The following is a 7,994-nucleotide window of genomic DNA, read 5'->3' on the forward strand; positions in this document are numbered from 1 at the left end:
CAGCTTACAACCCTCAGCCTTTTCCAGCAGGTGTAGTAGATGAGAGCTGTAATGATCCTCTGAAGTGACTGACCAGATAGAAATGAAATACTCAATTGAAACGCATAGAAAAAAGCATAGTTCTCCCCTTGATTGGTTTTTAATGTACGTCATAATGTTATCACCTTTTGTCTAGCATTAGCACAGCCATAGGGATACCAACTCCATGGGTGCTCCGGGGCTGGAGAATGGGGGAGGAGCGGGGACATGGCATGCTCAGGGGAGAAGGCGGAACTGGGCGGGAAGAGGCAGGGCAAGGGTGGAGTGGGGGCGGGAAGAGGTGGGGGTGGGTGGGGCATTGGGGGTTGGGTGGGGGCGGGGCCTGGGGCAGAGCCAGGGGGTCAAGCACCCCCCAGCACTTTTGAAAGTTGTTGCTTGTGGACACAGGAGACATTCCCTTTGCTTCCATCCACTGTCTGTGTTGCAGATATTTAATAACTAAGTCAGAAGTTGCCTTGGGAAATGATCTTGTCTGTTTTTTTACAGGTCTCAGAAGAACAGATCTCTTCAAAAGTCCAGAACAGGTATTTTCAATGCCCATTCTGAGAATCAGGCTTTCAGCCATTTCAGTCCCAGTGTGACATTTTCAGAGCTCCCAAAGAGTTGTCCCAGTCAGGCCCCCTGACAGACTATTTCTATTTGTCTTCGAGCACTCTGATGGTATAACACCCTTGAATAATATAAATATTGTACTACACTTGCAAAGCACCCTTGAGCTGTGGGAGGGGCTCAGGGATATGGGCATCCACTTGACTAGGTATTAACAAGCCCTTTGTTTCTGTTGTAGTGACACCGTATCTCTGTTAATGTACCACAAGGTCAATTCCGATGCTAAGCCAGGTAAGGAACATGCACCTATTGTTTACAATTCCCTGCCAGAGCCAGGGAAACATTATTACACCAGGGCCCCTGCCCTGGCTGATGTATTGGGAGACTCACGTCCCATCTCTCCACTGGGGAGTGTGAGAAGGAGCTGCTGCAGTTTGTGGGGGTGGGGTTTGACAGGGAGAGGCCCAGACAGAAACCTGCCCTCCTAAGCCCAAGTACTGGGATACCCTCTCCGCCACTCGACTGGGGAGTGAGAGCTGGAGCTGCTGCAAATTGCTACTGGGGTGTGATGACATTGCCAGGCTCTTGGGATTGTTGTGCGTAAATCATCTTTCTGATTTCAAATGTATGTCCCTCACCTCTGATTCCGAGGGAAGCACCTGACACTGGCCACTGTTGGAAGACAGGACACTGGGCTAGATGGACCATTGGTCTGACCCACTATGGCCGTTCTTAGGTTCTCCTGTTGTAAAGAACCCCATTCAACAGCCAGCCAGTAGAGGGCTCTATAATTTCTCCGGTACAAACAAAGGAAGCCCAACCTGAGGTTAAAAGGATTGGGCTCAGGACTCGGAAGGAATCCTACGCCATGGGAAAGCAGCTGCAACAGGCCAGAGAAAGCAGCTGAGAAGTACCTGAGTAGCAGGCAGCCTGTGAGCTGGGGTGGGAAGGCTGAGAGCTGAACAGAGCTACACTCTGTTGCTGACACAGCAGGAGGACACAGGGTGGCGGCCTGCAGGCAGGGGGACAATGCGAAGGAATCTCAACAAGTCTCTTATCCTATTACCCCTGTTCTGAGCTGACCTGGAGCTGGGTTAGGAATCCTTTGTGGTAACTGGTGGAGCAATTGTGGCTGGGTTGGCAACTATCTAGTCCATGGAAGGGAGTATTATGATGTTCCAGCATTGCCAGGTCAGAATCTTATCCTGGTTTTTGGCCTTTGCCATCAATCTTTTGGCTGTTTGTTTTTACTGCCATCTATGCCGTCCCATTGCTTTGTGGGTAGCCGGGGAAGAGGCCTTGTGCTCAAATTCCTATTTCGCATTGAATCATTGTCACAGCCCTTTGTCCGAGCGTAGTATGTCAGGTATGCTGTACCTTGCTAAATTTCCCTTCAGTTTCCTGACTCCAGTTTTTGCAGCTTATTATTCTAGCCACATGCAACCAGCCTGACTGTTTGTAGCCTCTTCTAAACACTTCTCTCCTGCGACCCACGCTCCTCCCATCACGTTCCATGTGGGTTGCTACCCCAGTCAGTTTGAAGTGAGCTGCCATTTTTTTCACCAGCAGCACCAAGCCACTAGAGCTTTCCCTTTCATCCTTACTCTACTCACTGTGTTTTTAAAGAATCATAGAATATCAGGGTTGGAAGGGACCTCAGGAGGTCATCTAGTCCAACCCCCTGCTCAAAGCAGGACAAATCCCCAACTAAATCATCCCAGCCAGGGCTTTGTCAAGCCTGACCTTAAAAACCTCGAAAGAAGGAGATTCCATTACCTCCCTAGGTAACCCATTCCAGTGCTTCACCACCCTCCTAGTGAAAAAGCTTTTCCTAATATGCAACCTAAACCTCCCCCACTGCAACTTGAGACCACTAGTCCTTGTTCTGTCATCTGCTACCACTGAGAACAGTCTAGATCCATCCTCTTTTGAACCCCCTTTCAGGTAGTTGAAGGCTGCTATCAAATCCCCCCTCATTCTTCTCTTGTGTAGATTAAATAATCCCAGTTCCCTCAGCATCTCCTCATAAATCATGTGCTCCAGCCCCCTAATCATTTTTGTTGCCCTCCGCTGGACTCTTTCCAATTTTTCCACATCCTTCTTGTAGTGTAGGGCCCAAAACTGGATACAGTACTTCAGATGAAGCCTCACCAATGCTGAATACAGGGGAATAATCACGTCCCTCAATCTGCTGGCAATGCTCCTACTTATACAGCCCCAAATGCTGTTAGCCTTCTTGGAACAAGGGCACACTGCTGACTCATATCCAGCTTCTCGTCCACTATAACCCCTAGGTCCTTTTCCTCAGAACTGCTGCCTAGCCATTCGGTCCCTAGTCTGTAGCAGTGCATAGGATTCTTCCGTCCTAAGTGCAGGACTCTGCACTTGTCCTTGTTGAACCTCATCAGATTTCTTTTGGCCCAATCCTCTAATTTGTCTACCTCCCTCTGTATTGTATCCCTACCCTCCAGCGTATCTACCACTCCTCCCAGTTTAGTGTCATCTGCAAACTTGCTGAGGGTGCAATCCACACCATCCTCCAGATCATTAATGAAGATATTGAACAAAATCAGCCCCAGGACTGACCCTTGGGGCACTCCGCTTGATACTCACTGCCAACTAGACATGAAGCCATTGATCACTACCCGTTGAGCCCGACAATCTAGCCAGCTTTCTATCCACCTTATAGTCCATTCATTCAACCCATACTTCTTGAACTTGCTGGCAAGAATACTGTGGGAGACCGTATCAAAAGCTTTGCTAAAGTCAAGGAATAACACGTCCACTGCTTTCCCCTCATCCACAGAGCCAGTTATCTCATCATAGAAGGCAATTAGGCTAGTCAGGCATGACTTGCCCTTGGTGAATCCACGCTGACTGTTCCTGATCATCTTCCTCTCCTCCAAGTGCTTCAAAATGGATTCCTTGAGGACCTGCTCCATGATTTTTCCAGGGAGTGTGGTGAGGCCAACTGACCTGTAGTTCCCCGGATCCTTCTCCTTCCCTTTTTTAAAATGGGCACTACATTAGCCTTTTTTCCAGTCATCCAGGACCTCCCCAGATCCAGGGCCGCTCAGAGGATTCAGGGGGCCTGGGGCAAAACAATTTTTACTCACCCAGCGGTGCTCCAGGTCTTCGGCGGAATTTCGGCGGTGGGTCCTTCACTCGCTCCGGGTGTGTTCAGCGGCACTGAAGGACCTGCCGCTGAAATGCCGCCAAAGACCCGGAGCGAGTGAAGGACTCGCCGCCGAACTGCCTCCGAAAAGTAAAAGCGCCGCCGGGTGAGTAAAATTCTCTTGGGGGCCCCTGTGAGGCCCGGGGCCTGGGGCAAATTGCCCCATTTGCCCCCACCCCTCTGGGCGGCCCTGCCCCGATCGCCATGAGTTTTCAAAGATAATGGCCAATTGCTCTGCAATCACATCTGCCAACTCCTTTAGCACCCTCGGATGCAGCGCATCTGGCCCCATGGACTTGTGCTCGCCCAGCTTTAGTAGTCGGGGAGCTGACCTTGTTCGTGAAGACAGAGGCAAAAAAAGCATTGAGTACATTAGCTTTTTCCACATCCTCTGTCACTAGGTTTCCTCCCCCCTTCAGTAATGGGCCCAAACTTTCCCTGACCTTCTTCTTGTTGCTAACATACCTGTACAAACCCTTCTTGTTACCTCAATATCCCTTGCTCGCTGCAACTCCAATTGTGATTTAGCCTTCCTGATTTCACTCCTGCATGCCTGAGCAATATTTTTATACTCCTCCCTGGTCATTTGTCCAAGTTTCCACTTCTTGTAAGCTTCTTTTTTGTGTTTAAGATCAGCAAGGATTTCACTGTTAAGCTAAGCTGGTCGCCTGCCATATTTACTATTCTTTCTACAGCTCTCCTGGACTCCTTTCCCCCTCATGTTATTCTCCCAGGGGATCCTGCCCATCAGTTCCCTGAGGGAATAAAAGTCTGCTTTTCTGAAGTCCAGGGTCCAAATTCTGCTGCTCTCCTTTCTTCCTTTTGTCAGGATCCTGAACTTGACCATCTCATGGTCACTGCCTCCCAGGTTCCCATCCACTTTTGCTTCCCCTACTAATTCTTCCCTGTTTGTGAGCAGCAGGACAAGAAGAGCTCTGCCCCTAGTTGGTTCCTCCAGCACTTACACCAGGAAATTCTCCCCTACACTTTCCAAAAAATTCCTGTATTGTCTGTGCACCGCTGTATTGCTCTCCCAGCAGATATCGGGGTGATTAAAGTCCCCCATGAGAACCAGGGCCTATGATCTAGTAACTTCTGTTAGTTGCCTGAAGAAAGCTTCATCTACCTCATCCCCCTGGTCCGGTGGTGTATAGCAGATGCCCACCATGACATCACTCTTGTTGCTCACACTTCTAAACTTAATCCAGAGACTCTCAGGTTTTTCTGCAGTTTCATACTTGAGCTCTGAGCAGTCATACTGCTCCCTTACATACAGTGCAACTCCCCTACCTCTTCTGCCCTGCCTGTCCTTCCTGAACAGTTTATATCCATCCGTGACAGTACTCCAGTCATGTGAGCTACCCCACCAAGTCTCTGTCATTCCAATCACATCATAATTCCTTGACTGTGCCAGGACTTCCAGTTCTCCCTGCTTGTTTCCCAGGCTTCTTGCATTTGTGTATAGGCACTTAAGATAACTCGCTGATTGTCCTGCTTTCTCAGTATGAGGCAGGAGTCCTCCCCTCTTGCGCTCTCCTGCTCTTGCTTCCTCCTGGTATCCCACTTCCCCACTTACCTCAGGGCTTTGGTCTCCTTCCCCCAGGGAACCTAGATTAAAGCCATCTTCACTAGGTTAGCCAGCCTGCTTGCAAAGATGCTCTTCCATCTCTTCGTTAGGTGGAGCCCATCTCTGCCTAGCAATCCTGCTTCTGCAGAGGCCATGTCCAGCTCCTGGACCAGGCAAAATGTTAGAGGGTTTATTCCTTCACCCGTTTACTTCCCTGGTCCTTCTCGCATGAACAGAGAGCAACAATACCCGAAGTCCGAAGGTGCAAACAATTCGATGTTTATTGGGGTGAACTTCCAGCAAGCATGATTCCAGTTTCCTTCCTTAGTGTCCCCCTTCCCAGCCCTGACACCACAGAACCTTGCCTGTGTCCCTGTTCCCATTCCCTGTTCCCATTCCCCACTTAAAAAGAAAAGGAGTACTTGTGGCACCTTAGAGACTAACCAATTTATTTGAGCATGAGCTTTCGTGAGCTAGAGCTCACTTCATCGGATGCATACTGTGGAAACTGCAGAAGACATTATATACACAGAGACCATGAAACAATACCTCCTCCCACCCCACTCTCCTGCTGGTAATAGCTTATCTAAAGTGATCATCAAGTTGGGCCATTTCCAGCACAAATCCAGGTTTTCTCACCCTCCGCCCCCCCCACACAAACTCACTCTCCTGCTGGTAATAGCCCATCCAAAGTGACCACTCTCTTCACAATGTGTATGATAATCAAGGTGGGCCATTTCCTGCACAAATTCAGGTTCTCTCACCCCCTCACCCCCCTCCAAAAACCACACACACAAACTCACTCTCCTGCTGGTAATAGCCTATCCAAAGTGACCACTCTCCCTACAATGTGCATGATAATCAAGGTGGGCCATTTCCAGCACAAATCCAGGTTTTCTCACCCCCACCTGTATTTGTGCTGGAAATGGCCCACCTTTATTTTCATGCACGTTGTAAGGAGAGTGGTCACTTTGGATGGGCTATTACCAGCAGGAGAGTGAGTTTGTGGGGGGGGGGGGGCGGAGGGTGAGAAAACCTGGATTTGTGCTGGAAATAGCCCAACTTGATGATCACTTTAGATAAGCTATTACCAGCAGGAGAGTGGGGTGGGAGGAGGTATTGTTTCATGGTCTCTGTGTATATAATGTCTTCTGCAGTTTCCACAGTATGCATCCGATGAAGTGAGCTGTAGCTCATGAAAGCTCATGCTCAAATAAATTGGTTAGTCTCTAAGGTGCCACAAGTACTCCTTTTCTTTTTGCGAATACAGACTAACACGGCTGTTACTCTGATTCCCCACTTAGCGAAACATAATTCCAATTCCCCCACCCCCATTCCCTGTTCCCATTTCCCCCTTTACTTCCTGATTGACTGCAGACTATATAGTAAAACCTGAGTTCTGCTTAGCTGTACCTTAACCAATCATTTTACTGAAATTTAACTAACCAATCCTAACATAGTGTAACATGATTATCTAACCAATTATATCCCATCACCTTAATTAGTTTACACCCAGCAAAATTCATTATAGAGCAGACAGAAACAATCACAGAACCAGACAGAGATTATACAGACAAACAATAGGGAAATGGGGACTACAGTGATAGAACAACACAGAAATGAGGATTTCGCATCCCAGCTATTGAGAAGTGAGATCTTGCCAGACAGGATGCTATCAAACTAAGTTTCCCTTTACATCTTCTAGGCTCTTCCCTTTCTCTGGAGGTGATGGGCATTATCAGGACAGGAGTGTATTCCTAACAGCCCAATAGCACCTTCTTTCAATGTGACTGGTGAGAATGTGACCGGTCGCTTCCCAGCTTATGGCTGCCTCTGCTGCTTAGCCAAAGGCCTTAGCCTAAGCACAGGGCTCCAGACTGTCACAGTGAGAGAAGGCCCTTACACTGGCAGACAGTGATTTTAATTCTTTCTTTTATACCTAAATTCTTAAAGTGTAGGACTTTGCAGACAGGCCTGAATATCTATATCCTAACACAAAACATTTATCCTGAATAAAATAAATTGTTTCTTATTGTCTAAGATGCTGACCAAAGCCCACCCAAGTCAGGGCTGTCCCTAGGGATGGATGCAAGACCAGCTCTCTCAGGCCTCTGCTGGAGCTGGGCTTGGCAGCACCCTAGTTAGGACAGCTTCCTTTGCCTTGGTGCTGTTGCCTTGGGCTCTTGCAGAAAGTTGCTTCTCCAGCTGAGATTGCAGGTGCTCAGAGTATGAAGTCCTCTCCTTCGCCCTCCCAGCAGCTACCGGTGCAACAATCTGTGGGTCCTGGGGCTCCTTTCAGTTCCTTTGTGCTCAACAAATGGCTCCTCTTCTGGCTGCTTATCAGGTGACCTAACAGCCCTTGAGGAATGTCTCTGGGCGAGCGACTTTGTGAGCATATTAGGATAAGCAGGGGAATGCATGTGCATAACAGTGCCCCTCATGGGTTGTAATTGGGGTTTGTTCTCTGGATCTACAGCACTAAAGGCATAGACATCTTAGCTAGAGGAGTTAATTCCCTCTTCTATAGTAGTAATAAGATATTTTCCTCTGTGTAGACCAGTCACTTCAGCGGGAGACAGCAACCACAAGTGTGTTACACACTTACCCTGTCAGGGAAATTCATCACAAGCATCTGAGATACACGGCAGTTCAACCTGCACTTTT

This window comes from Natator depressus, chromosome 6 (genome assembly GCF_965152275.1).
Source record: "Natator depressus isolate rNatDep1 chromosome 6, rNatDep2.hap1, whole genome shotgun sequence".
Lineage (NCBI taxonomy): Eukaryota > Metazoa > Chordata > Testudines > Cheloniidae > Natator > Natator depressus.